We start from the raw sequence: 14,821 nt of genomic DNA, 5'->3' as shown, positions 1-14,821 counted from the left end.
TAAAGGCACATTTTTGAGTGCATCGTCGGGATGCATTGCATACACTCACTTGCATCATATGATGCATTTTGGTGTTACCTTTACATAACATGACACACAAAAATGCATCAAGCTATAAACCAGATTCTTGGCAAACGCCAAAAGAAAAACATTTTAGTACATCAATCGATGTACCCAATATACTGATACATATACTTTTCGGAGTGTGGCATTTGTTTAGTGAATAATTGCCTCATCGATGCAAGTAACGAAGACTGATAATATTTTCTTCTTTCTTTTTGAACGAATGCATTAGTTACAGTGTTCGAGCAAATGATCCACCATCAGACTCAGCACACGACAGAAAAATAGGTCTTCCTTTTATCGATATTCATTGGCTCGTACTTGTATTATGTATATATAAAGTTATGAGAGCACTCTTTATAGTCAGATGAGTACAGAGATCAAAGAATGCAGTTCCTTTATGCGCTCTGACATGTGCATGTGGGCAAATATAACTTGCCAATATATCGAACAAAAACCAGTATTACTGAACCGTGCACTGTGTTTTATTATTTTCATTGTATGGAAATTGATTCTGAAGGAAGCTAAGGTACCCCTGTCCTTTGTATAAATATTCAAATAGAAAACTCTGATCTAGAAGCTTCATTTCGTTTGGCCTTTAACTCGGCCAATTCCAAAATATAGATTTTGTAGACTGTATCATGTTTGAGGCCAGCATTTGAAGGAAACTCAATGTTCTGAAATTGTATATTATAATTCTGTAATTTTGATGCGGGGAAAATTAAAATAAAAAATATATCACTCCAAAGATAATAGGTGGGTATAATAAACAATAACTGGAGAAGCAAGAAGATTCAAAGGTAAGAAGAAGGAAATTTGAAATAGAAAAGACAATCACTGCAAAGGAAACGGATGGATGTAAGAAACATTAACAGACTCCAAAGAAAATTGTTGAATATAAGAAATAATTACAGGATAAGGAAGGAGTTTCACAGATAACATAAGGAAGTGTGAAATGGAAAATACAATGACACCAAAGAAAATATGTGTATACAAGAAACAATAAGTGGATACGGAAGAAGATTCGAAGGAATTGTGTGATAAAATAAGGATGTGTGAAATGATAAGTCAATCACTGCCAAGGAAATATGTAGATATAAGAAACAATAACCGGTTAAGGAAGAATATTGAAAGATAAAATAAGGAAGTGAGAAATGGAAAAGGCAGTCGATGAAAAGAAACTCTGTAGGGTATAAGAAACAATTACCGGATAAGGAAGAGGATTCAAAGAATAAGTAAGGTAGTGTGAAATGAAAAAGTCAATCATTGGAAAGGAAATCTGTAGATATAAGAAACAATAACCAGATAAGGAAGAATAATAAAATATATTTTAGAAATCTCATGTATTTCTTCTATCGATCTTTTTAATTAAAATAAGGAAATGTGAATTGGAAAAGGTAATCGCTGGAAAGAAACACGGTGGAGATAAGAAACAATAACCAGATAACAAGATGATTCAAAGAATAAATAAGAAAGTGTGAAATGGAGAAGGCAATCATTGCAAAGAAAATCTTGGGGTATAAGAAACAATATCCGGATAAAGAAGAAGATTTAAGGAGTAAGTGAGGATGTGTGAAATGAAAAAGTCAATCACTGCAAAGGAAATCGGTGTATAGGTATAAGAAATAATTACACACATTAGGAAGTGTGAAATGGAGAAGACAATTAATCCAAAGAAAATCTGTGAGTTTAAGAAGCAATAAGCGGATTCGAAGGAATTGTGTGATAAAATAAGGAAGTATGAAATGAAAAGTCAATCACTGCAAAGAAAATCTGGGGTATAAGAAACAATAGCAGAATAAGGAAGAAGATTCAAAAATAAAGTACCAAGCATAGGTCAAATATGATATATTAATTGAAAAACGGATTTGAAACAAAAATGGGTTCACAATGGGTTCAGCCGTTTATAAAAACTGGTATATCATCACAAAAATTATGTTCCAATACTAATGTAGACTCAGAAACCACGAAAATGAAGAGAAGGACCTGGAAAGGTTGAAGGCAACACGTGCTCTTTCTCCGTAAGAGACAAAATTTCTTGCAAATTGAAATCTTTGCCCGTTTAATAAGATATGAACAAACATCAGTCTGTTTGAATTTATATTGCACGTATTCAATCCTGCATTTGCAAATTTGAGAACCACATATTTACATGAAGTTACGAAATAATTCAATTCATGACAGTGTTCGAAAATCTACATTTTGAAAGTAACTGGGATTTACCTTTACATTTACTTTCAATTGGAAACTTTCTCACAAATGAATTATGAACAATCTATGACCATTAATTGTCATTAATTAAATATGTGAAGACATGTATGTGTTTCATTCATGTTTCCGATATATAAGTCTACACATATTCATATTACTTCAACAGTAACTGATGGAACAAGGAGACAGCAATTATTTTACTCTCTCTACATAAATTACAAAGTTAAATACTTCATGTTATTAAACAGTGACGTCTTTCCATATCGTCACTATCACGTTTCAAATAGATGACTAATCCATACAAAACACTGAAGTCTTCGCACGCATTTACCAATTGCCAATTGCAATAAAGATTTAGCACTCAACGAAGCCAAACTTCCTGGCCTTAGGCGTTTAAAAGAAAATTCTTTAACCTTTTCATCCAGAAAAACACATAGTTAGAAACAGAGTTGTCAAATGTAACTCTCTCCAAAGCAACAAATTTTCAAGTTACCGATTTAAGTGTCGCAAAGTAACTATTCATAACGTTACTTTTATGATAAAAAGTAACTCTGTTACTGTTTTAGTTACACTTAGAATTCGTCCAAGAGTAACAGTTACTCTGGACTGAGTTACAAGTAACTAATTATACCTAAATGCTAATTCGTATGTGTGTGTGTGTGTGTGTGTGTGTGTGTGTGTGTGTGCGTGAGACACCTAAAAGTACCACCTGAAATAGCAAAGAAACCAGAAACAGTAGCGATGTGAGGTTTGCGGGAAACAATAATATCAAATGGGGCTCGTAAATTGGAGGTATGAGGTTGGTCGAAAAATATCGACAAATGGGGCATCTGGAGTCATATTTTTTTTAATGGAACGATATACAATAACATGCTTAATATAAAAGAGCACACGCAGAGAAACACAACGCCATTGGTCTCATTCATCTACTGCACATAGGAACGAAGATATGGCCATGTGAAAATATGTAAACAAACTAACAAGTGACCCACTTGACCGTCAGTACCACAACATGTACAAGTATGAGATGTCGGAAGCCATTGGACAAGATGAAGACAGAACGTGTTAAAGGAAGAAAAAATACAGTAGACATCGTCAGCACCATGTATTTGACAGTATTACAGCATAATGAAAATGACCATGACAGTATGTTGAAGAACCACTGCGTAAGAAGCGAAAACCTGTCAAAGTGTGTGTTCAAAGTGGTGGCCGTCAGCTGCGATACAGGCAACGAGGCGCCCACGCAAAGATCGTTGCACAGAATGTAGCATCTCGTAGGGAATGTCCCTACAGGCTGCAGTAATGCGGTGTTGCATATCCTCTGGAGTTGTTGGCACATCCCGGTAGACAATGTCCTTCAGCTTTCCCCACAGGAAAAAGTGTAACGGTGACAAATCTGGGGAACGAGCCGGCCATTTGACAGGCTCTCCACGTCCAATCCAACGATTTGGAAATGTATTTTCCACACATGCTGTAGCGCGTCTTGCACTGTGAGCTGGACACCCGTCATGTTGGTACCACATTTCCCTCCTTGTCTGAAGTGGTATGTCCTCCAATAGTACAGGCAGTTCATGTTGTAAAAACTTTATGTATCAGTCAGCATTCAGTGTCCCTTGTATAAAAAAAGGGCCAATGAGATGTTCACCCACTATACCACACCACACGTTCACACTCCATGGGCGCTGGCGTTCCACTTGGCGAAGCCGTGGCTAACGGATAATCTTAAGCTGCTCATGAAACTGAGGGATGGTGCGCTGCGTAAATACAAGCGAAGCAAATTAATTTTACATTGGGACTAATATAAAAGATTAAGAAATTTTACCACCTCTGTTATGAGGCAAGAGAAAAAAGCTTATTTTTCTTTTATTGTAAATAACAATAAGAGAAATTCAAAGAATATGTGGAATAGCCTGAAAACAATCGGCATCGGTAGCAAACGGAACGCGGGAGAACTTCCGCCTCACCTGAGCAGTCCCTCTGAAATTAATAAACATTTTGCAAATGTCTACGACAGTGTTCCTCGAGACAACGCCATTATTGCAAAGGAGTGCAAGTATTTCTTAGAGAACTGCTTTCGAAACGATGCAAAAGAATTATCCTTTCGCCAGGTTCAAGATTCTGAGGTTGAAAAGGCAGTGTACAGCATTCGATCAAATGCTGCAGGAGTGGACGACATTACGTGCAAAATGCTTAAACTGGCCCTTCCCTTCATACTTACGGCACTCACGCATACCATAAATTTTTGTCTGAAAACCAGCCAATTTCCAAATGCATGGAAAGAAGCTCGAGTTATTCCGCTCTCCAAAAAGCAGACGTTAACCTCTCTAAGCGATTTAAGACCAATCAGCATTCTATCAATATTTTCGAAAGTCACAGAAAAGATAGTATCTATACAATTAAAAGAGTACATTGCAAAATATAAAATCTTACCTGATTCTCAATCAGGTTTCCGTACTTCTCATAGTACAACCACGGCATTATTATCTGTCACGGACAATATTTTACGTTCGATTAACGATAAAAAACTAACTATACTAGTATTATTAGACCTTTCTAAAGCTTTCGATCTTGTCAATCATAACCTTCTCCTAGCAAAAATGAAATACTACAGTTTTTCGAAGTCTGTAATAAACTGGTTCCAATCATATCTACACGAAAGAAGACAAAGGGTTTTTTACCCTGCCGACACCGGATCAACACCGATAACATTAAATGGAGGAGTCCCGCAAGGTTCCATTCTGGCCCCCCTTTTATACACCTTATACGTCGCTGATATATCAAAGACCATCAGCCATTGTAATATACATTGTTACGCGGATGATACGCAGTTGATGATATCGTCACCCCCATCGGATTTGTTAAACAAGATAGATAACCTAAACAATGATCTACATACCCTTAACAAGTGGCTCACTGCAAATGGGCTCGCAATTAACCAGAATAAATGCGTATACACAATTTTAGGCTCTAACTATTATCTTGAAAAAGTAAATTATGATACAATTAACATCAAAATTAAAAACCAAAACATAATTTATAAACACCAACCGTTAAAAATCTGGGCCTTACTTTTGATCCCAAATTTTCCTGGTCAGCGCATATCTCAGCGCAATGCACAAAAGCACTAACAATAATGAGATCACTCTACAGGAGGAGAGACTTTTTCACTAGAGAAACTAAATTATATCTCATCGAAACTCTAATATATCCTAGCTTCGATTACTGCGATGTGGTGTACGGCACGAATTTACAACGTAAAATATCGAACAGAATACAAAAAATACAGAATTCTTGCATTCGTTACGTTCTCTCGATCAGGAGAAATCAGCACATCCTACCCTTGCTCAATACATACAAAATCCTTAACATGTCTAGGCGACGCCTCCTGCATCAGTGTTCTACAATATATAAGGTATTAAAATTGCAAACACCTATCTATCTCCACGAGAAACTGACATTTAGAAATTCCATACATCCATACAATACTAGAGGTCGGCGAAAAATGGACATTCTCCGCCACTCTGCTGTCAGTTTCGAATGCTCCTTCTCCCTCTGGTCTGCAAAGGTTTGGAATGCTCTTCCCGATTATGTTTCTTTTGCTACAACACCCAAAAACTTCAAAGAACAAGTCATATTATTTTTATTGCAAAGACAACAATTGAGTATTAGCTCGTACGGCTGAGCAACAGGAATCAAGTAATGTAAAACCATGTATTTGCAAACACTTATCTGACACAACGAATATTTCAACCTGTGTGCATGCTATTTTAGTATCGATCTGGAAATTGCGTATGTACACTTGTGTATGTGTGTGTGTGTGTGTGTGTGTGTGTGTTAATGTATCTGTCATTGTATCCCCTTATAATTTTATTATTTTTCATTTATGTCGTATTCATTCATGTTATGTTATTTGATTTCAGTATTATTCAGTATTATAAATGTACGTATTGTAACTTTTATTCACCAGAGTCAGGTGGTAGAGCAGCCCAAGCCTGAATCTCGCTCTGTAGCAAATAAAAAGACTTTTCAATTCAATATATATATATATATATATATATATATATATACACACACACACACACCCATATACGTCTCATAAGTAATAGCGCAAACTGACACAGGTGATAGTACGCGATAAGAGAAGCAAAAAAGTCTCAGTAAACATGGGTCCGCAAACGAGCCGTTTTCGAGATAATCGCGAATGTGTGATTACAAGCCGCCACTGACTTCATTGTTTGTAAACGTCGTCCCAGTTTGTAAAATGCTAATAATGTGTTCAAATGTGTCGTTAGAAGCCGTCACTGATTGCATTTTGTAACCCCCGAGTGCTTTACTCCATGCGCTTTCCGATGTTTGCTCTTTGTTTACAAAACAGAAGATTTCCGAGAGGTTACGTTGTAATCAAACAGGATGGATACAATCGGTACAGAGAATTGTACATGCTTGTGACCAATTCCAAAATGAACCGGAGGTGTTCGAAAAATTAGAAAATCAATGCGGAATCGAGTATAGTGTTGCATCCAGATTCAAGGGCGACAATTTGGACACCTCCTTTAACAGGTATGAGTGTACAGTAATTGTAATACTAACGTTTGTTAAAGTAAGTAGAATGTTCTATCAAAGCAATGAGATCTCCAATGGCTTTTCTTAATGTATTATTAGCATTTTACCAACCAGGACGACGTTTACAAACAATGAAGTCAGTGGCTGCTTGTAATCAGACATTCGCGATTATCTCGAAAACGGCTCGTTTGCAGACCAATGTTTACTGAGACTTTTTTGCTTCTATTATAGTGTTCTTTCAACTGTGCCAGTTTTAGCAATTACTTATGATATATATATATATATATATATATATATATATATATATATATATATATATATATATTCTACCTTTTAATAGTGTGGTTACATACGAGTTGCATATAAGTATAGACATTGTATGGACAGAATATCTTTAACTCTCTTACGTATGTAGTTCAAACCATCTGGATACATTTTCGTGATTACTGCATGATATCAGAATATGATGAATTTATCAAACAAGGGGACAGATCCCACGAAACCCAGGCGGTCTATGCCATTCGGAAATGTACAATTATGCTTCAATCGGTTTAATCACAGCCACACGGTGTTAATCCATGCACAAAACTGATTGTCTGTCGTGTGCCTTTATTCTGTGCTTGTCTCTTTCTGCATATGTCATCATTATTTACCACCTGCTTTGCAGATTGCATTGTTTATTAGGACACGTGTGTTGGAGGATTGATTAAAACGTACTCGGAGCAACGATTGCATAATTTGGGGGAATTTGTTTCCTATGTTTCAAGCAGGATGTACCATACGTGTCATACAGAGTACGGCTTAAATGTCGTCATATTGGTTAACGCATGTGGAAAGCATGCGAGCAAAATGATGCATGTAGAAGTAATCGGAAAAGACAACCATTTTAATTCACACGCCCAGTGTTTAAGTAACTACACGATTACTTTAACTTTTTACATGTCAAAACCACCGGATCATGTCCTGGGAGCATCAGTTTGAGGGAAGGCGATGCCCCATCGCCCCCCGCTGTCTCCCGACTTACCCACCTGGCCCCTCCCTCCCAATCACACACAAAACTGTAACATTACAGAAGGTTGAACGACGTCATCACCACTGACTCCAAGGTGACACAGGAAGAGCCTATGCCACCTTCATCATACAAATTCGAGTGTTCAGAAAACAATGAATCCCAGGGTGCCCGCAAGGGGGGATTCATGTGCAGGCTGCGCCATCGAGATAATTTGGGGGATTTTTTCCTTTCAAATAATATAAAATTCAACATTTATATATATTTTTGCAAAATATATCTAAAACTTTTACACCTTAAATGCACCATATTTAATCCATTAGATGAAGAAAAGAAAGTGTTTAAGGGTATTATCGACGGGGAGGGGGGAGAAACACCCAACTCTTACATATTTCTGGGGGGTTGTGAATTAAACATTGGGGAGACGGTATACAACTCCAGGTCTTAGATTATAGCGGATATTTTACGTAGCTAGAAGGGGATTGAGCATTATATTGAAGGGGGTATCCAATTCTTGCGTATTTCTATTGTCTTAGACTGTTGCGGAAATTCCGGTGTGGAGACTGAGAATTATTTTTTTGGAGGAGGCAATATCTACTCTTCAATATCATAATTCGCATGGAAATTTTGGTGTTAGAATTGAGTATTAAATTTAAAGGGAGAGATAGGAAGCTTTTGATAAAGTGTTAAATCTTAGATTGTCAAAGGATTTCTGTAGTGGAAGGAGAGTTCGAACACTACATTTTGGAGACTATTTAGCGATATGGTATCCTGATATTTTCGACCCCGAACACGCCAAAAGTGAACCTGGAAAAGACTAAATATCTGGGGATCCAAAAAAAGTATTGACACACCATTAAATTAATATTCTTGAAAGCCTCCAAAGAAATGAATGAAAAACTTTTCTTGCTCGCTTCGCTCGTAATGTGCTGTTGCACGAATGCGTGTTTGGCGCTTTACTGAGGTGAATGTGAAGTTTTATACTATAGCTGCATTCCAAGACATAAGCGATATATTAAAATAATTATATTTATCCCCAGAAAACCGGGTGGGGGTGAATTGTTTCAAAGAGGAACCTTAATCCTGAGGTTAAGAAATTCCTCGTGAAACAATAATTGAATCGGTCATACGGCTGGAGCATGTTATTTGGTTTGCTAAGGTTGAATTTTCTATCTTTATCTTCAGTTTTGTAACAATTTGTGTTAAATACTCAAATTGTGAGTTTTAGAAACCCAATCACAAACACTACTTATATGCATATTTACACATAATTTAATTAACTACATTTAACCAATCAATGTGCTGGCTTTAATTTGTTCTTTTTTTAATCGATCAATTAAAAAATATGAACAGTCTAACACGGTATTTCATTCAAATAGACATCAATTATTGCGTATTCATCCAAACTATTTTGTGGGGTTATGGTGAACGATTTACGAGTAGGGGCGGTCTTGAGTGGCGGATCAAGTATAGTGTTCAGTAAAGCTAAGGAAAAGTTACTTTCGGTAGATACGCTGCAGTAATTAAATACTTTGTGGGGATTACCATATGGTTTGAGATGATTTTGTAGGGGATGCGCCATTGGCCTTGGGGAGGGGGGGGGAGGATGGGCACCCTTGGTGGATCACATATTTTTTGGCTTCGTCTAACACCTCAGTGCCGGTAACTCGTGAGTGTGGTTTTGTAATTGTCAACATGTCTGAAATTAATGTGCGAAGAGTTAAATTCTTTGAAATTCTGAGATCTCGAAATATGAAATGATCAGTGTTTGTAAGTAACTAGTTGGTTGTAACTTCCGGTTAGAATAGGCTGAAGAATAATTCCCGAAATACGATACCCCAACATAGGAAATCATGCGTGCTTTAAAACCTAAATAAACCTAAGGCTTCAATATGTTTACATATCTGTACAAATAGAGGGACCAGACGTCCTCTTTTATCCGGACATGTCCTGCTTTTAAGGTGTCTGTCCGGCGTCAGGGCGGATTTTGTAGAAATTTGTAAATGTCTTCCTTTTTTAAAAGAGCACAGTACCTATCATAGAAAATGTGCTATATAATGAATGCTTCCTCACCTCGTAATAATCATCATGTGTTATTTTACGTCTCAAGTATATCACTGGGGCACGTTAAGTATTCGAGCAATGCTCACTGATAATTGGACAGCTGAACCTCATCACTTTGCCCGAATTAGTCATTAGTATTAATCGAACTCGATGCATAGCTCTCTGGGCTGGGAACGCATGAAGTTTGTGCAGTTGCTTTTCGAGTAATACATACGTGATGCAGTAGAAATCGTACTGAGAATTTTGATAATTAAGTAATATTTACTTTTGTGAAATAATGAAGAGAAAGTGTAAATTCGACAATGATCTCTTAAGAAAATATGTAGTTTTAATGATGGAAGAAACGAATATGAGGAAGAGTGTAAAGTTGTTGTCATTCTTCCTTGCTGTTGAAACAAGGTTAGAAATATTCTCGGCCTTAAATCCATATTTCTTGTTCCAATCTAAACTACTTATAATTTTAATTCAGTGTTCTGGAAGTTCTTAAGCAAAGCTTTGCATTCACCCATGGGTATATTTCATTCTAAAATCCAAGAATTGGAAAAGTAGCAAAACTGAATTATTGACTGGAGGCACATACTGGTTCCGATCGCACTTTAAACTGTAGATCCAATCCCAATTAGCCATTGTGTGCATAAAGTGAACTAAACACCGAAACTCAATCTCAAATTATAGATATTCTTAGTTATTATTGTCAGGTGTTAAAGAATAGATTAAGGTAAAAGGAAATTATTGGAAAAGATCTTCGGAGAAGAATCTGTGAGCAAGATGTGTCGGTAAGGTAAGATTCTTTTCATAAAAGTAAGAGTAGTGACAAAAGAGTTGCGATTTTGTTTCTTGCGGTGTCCTCTTTCTTATGGCTTTATCCTCCTTTTTCGCCATCTTCTGTCCTCTTTTTTGAATGCATGTGTCTGGTTACCCTATGTACAAATGATTCCTATTTCACATAAAAGGTAAAAGTTACAGACCTAACTGAGACGACACGTTGAAGGAGAGTATTTTTTTTAAAAGGCGTATTACTTGCTCAAATCGACGGGCTTTCAATATGACATTATTTTACTTAATACTGAAACGGTGACACACACACACTGAAAATGAGAGAGAGAGAGAGAGATAGAAAGTTTTCTCTTTAATATTAGGAAGTCTGTTATCAAAATGCGCTATCACGTGACACGTTTTCAACAATATACAATCGGACAAAAAAGAGGTCTGGTTCATATTCTGAACAATTATATGACCATTTCTTGCAGTATCGTAAAATTGTGCTTCTTATGAAGTAGTAAGTGGAATTCACGTTCTATTGTCGTCATATTTATGAAAGTGAGATGTGATATATATATATATATCAGAAACCTGTAGAACATTTCTTTAATGCACTGTATTATGCACTCCATTTGCTTTCGAGTAATTTAATAACTCTTCGTTGTGCGACAAAACCTCTTTTCTGTATTATTTCAGAGATGGAGGACAGCGTGTACAAGAAAAAAAAGTTCAGAATACGAAAGCAAGTTTTGAAAATGAGAAGACAAAGTTTAAGATTATCTGCTTCCTTTGCTGATTCACGTTGAACGAGTGGGTGGGGGAAGAAAACTTCAAGACAACAAGCTTTGATGCCGACATTAAAATAATGTCCCTCTTTTGTTTTTTAGTCTCCCTATTGTTGTATGAATCTAAGCGCCATCTTGTCCAATTTCAAAAGAACAAGTTCAGTCTTGTTTTCTTTTTGTTTTTGTTTTTTCACCATTTCCTTCTCCCCTTAGAACAGATGAACTTTTACTTTGGCATGCACGGAGGAAGTTTTCCTAATTTTTTTTCGTTTCCCCTCAGAATTCTGGGAAGCATTTCCGTTGACAATCACACTGGAGTGTGACATATCTTTCCGAAAAGACAAACAACAGAGGCTTAGCTGTCTTCGTGTGACTCTTCCCTCACTTTGAGGATCTTCTATCTTTGGACGATTATGCGTTTGTCAACATTCTGCAGACTTTTTGAAGATACCAAGAGCAGACGTTCAGCAGAAAGAGACGAAAGATGTCGCACTTCAGAAATCAAGAATGTTCTGGTCTGCAGAGTATGTAACTTTTCAGAAAAGAAACAAGTAAATAACAAGAGCTGTTTCCTATAAGAAATAAGATCTAATGTGTTACATTTAAAATTGTAAACATTTTTCAAGACAAGTCTTCTTTGAGTTCAGTTTACATCCCTCTAAAAAAAATGTTTCACTTTGGAAAAAAACCTGTTTCAAGACATATCTTCTTCCAGTTCAGGTTACATTCTTGTAATTAGAAACCTGTTTCAAGACAATTTTCTTCCAGTTCAGGTTACATTCTTCTAATTAGAAACCTATTTCACCTCGCAAAACAACCTGTTTCAAGACAGGGGTCTCCCCGATGGCGCAATGGGAGCATCGTCGGCTTGCAATCAAGGGACCCCGGGTTTGATTCCTGATTCCTTGCTTCAAGGATAATCTTCTTTGAGATAAGGCTACATTACTCCAGAGTTCACGCAAGCCCTATACTTTCAATTTTAAACAATCTAAGACAAGTGTCGTTGAAGTTCAGTTAACACACTCGTACTTCACATTATAAATAGCCTTTTTGAAGGAAAATCTGCTTGTTGTTCAGGATATAAAGTAAACCTTGCTCAAGGCAAATCAGCGTTGGCGGCGATTGAGTTCCAAAACTAAGGGGGTGGGGGGCAAGGACAGTTTACTTTCCCTTGGTAGATGAGATTTAGTATAGTGCGGTAACAAATATAACAAGAAGTGGGGAGAGGGCCTCCTCAATGGAGCATTGGCATCGTGTAATCAAGGGGTCCTGTGTTCGATTCCCGGTGAAGGCGCACAGTGGTTTTGATCCCATTTTTAACTGTATTCTGTTTCAGTCCAGAATAGCCTTACTGTGCATAAAGCGGACTTAAAACATCAAATCAATCAAAAAGTGGGGAGGCAACTTCCCCCTCTCGCCCGCTAATCGCCCCCTAATCAGGATACATTATTCTCATTGAAAATGAAACTACTTCAAGAAGTCTCTCACAATGTAAGTTTACTTTCAATTTAAAATAATAGGCCTTTACTACAAGGCAAATGATCCTCTAGTTCTAGTTAAAAAAAACAAATTGTATACTTCCAATTGAAAATGAACTTGCCTCAAGACAAATGCTTGTAACTACTTATCTGTACTCGAATGTGACAATCAACATGAAATTGTTTACAACTGGACAGAACTAAGTATTGACCAGTCGAAGCTGAGCGATTCTCGTGTAAAGAGTGTTTTACGTTTGAATTACTCCTCTCCCTGACAAATCTCTCGCCAAACTCTGCTTTATTTGAGTTGGTTGAGCATCGTCAGGGAACAAATCTCTTTGTATGGCATCCCAAATGTGGTCCGATGCTACCGCAAAGTTTGATAAATGGTGAAAAGTTCCCACATTTACGTTCCTAGGTGTTGTTGAATGGCTGAAAGGCAAACTAAGGCGCAAATTCACCTGCCACACCTTGTTAGTAGTGGATGATAAATCAGTTAAGAATCCTTGAACAATAAAATGAATTAGAAATTGTATTCGTATCCAATCCATTCACAATGAGGAATAGAAAAATGTGGTATTGAAGGGAATTTCTTGTACTGATCGCTAAATAAGTAATTTTATTTCATGAACTAAAATATTTGTACTTACATTTATTTTAGTTGACAGGGCCATAATTTTCATAAATGGTGTGTCTGTGTAGAACGCCTATCAGGATATTTTTAGGGGAGAGAGATTGAAAAAAGATCCGAAATGCTCTTGGAGTTTTAGATGTTCCAACCAAAGCTACGGTGTTATTGTAGCTAGACGTACAACTGCATAGTGTAATAATATGGTTCAAAGTATTGGGAATAATTCAACTCACCAATAGATTCCCTTGACCCGACAAATATTACACAATCGCTTACAGACAAAAAATGTCACACGGCGTACAGCTTGGTGTTTATTGTTTATATTAAATTATCAGAAGTATTCGAATAGTACTGTGTACAGTAAATTACTTATATTTTCAAATTTGCTTTAGTTTTCTTATACCAGAACCAGCACTAAGATAATTCTATGTTTAGAAAATATATTATGTATAAAAATTAAATAATACGTATTTGAATCTCAATTTGAGTTTACCAAAAGCAATGATGTCTCTCTGCGCAAACAACCCGATAATTTATGCAAGAACAAAATTGAAATTATTTCAAAATCTGTAAAATCATCAAATTTATTTTCGTAGGATTTTATTCGTTCACATTTAAACATTTCATACCTCGAATAAGAACACGGTACCTTTGACCTCCCCTTGGGGTACGAGCCTAGTATTGTTATTATTTTGGCACTGGCAATAGCTAACATGCACATGAGCATATCATGATCTATATAGATCGTTTCTTAACTTTTAATATAGAACCATTTTCCGACTGTTTAGAGTACCCGAAAAAAAAACAGAAACTGGTTGCCAGAAATTAGAATCCTCCAGTACAAGGATTTGGGATCCTTCACAGACACACACCTAGTGATTTTCAAAAATCATGAAATGTTTCATGACATTTTCCACGTCACCTGCAGTGAAAATTCGTGTTGACTTTCATTTACTTTGCACGAGAGACAGTGTACTTTCTTATCTATATTCTAATTACCTGAATTAGTTACAGTTTGAGAAAATGGCTGATTACAGCACATTGTAGTCAGTTTATTCCACAATATGTTTCTCCATCTGTTGATTAGAGTTACGCGATGTTAGTATGTAATATATATTTTGAGGGAAATAAACCACCCCAATCTCCCTTTCAGCACGCCACTGGTAGGAAAATCGTTTTTAGGACGTATACGTCATCCTTATGGTCGTCGTCGTCGTCGTCTCTCTCTCTCTCTCTGTCACACACACACACAAAC

This window comes from Lepisma saccharinum, chromosome 4 (genome assembly GCF_977018435.1).
Source record: "Lepisma saccharinum chromosome 4, izLepSacc3.1, whole genome shotgun sequence".
In the NCBI taxonomy this organism is placed as follows: domain Eukaryota; kingdom Metazoa; phylum Arthropoda; class Insecta; order Zygentoma; family Lepismatidae; genus Lepisma; species Lepisma saccharinum.
This window is presented reverse-complemented; position numbering follows the sequence as displayed.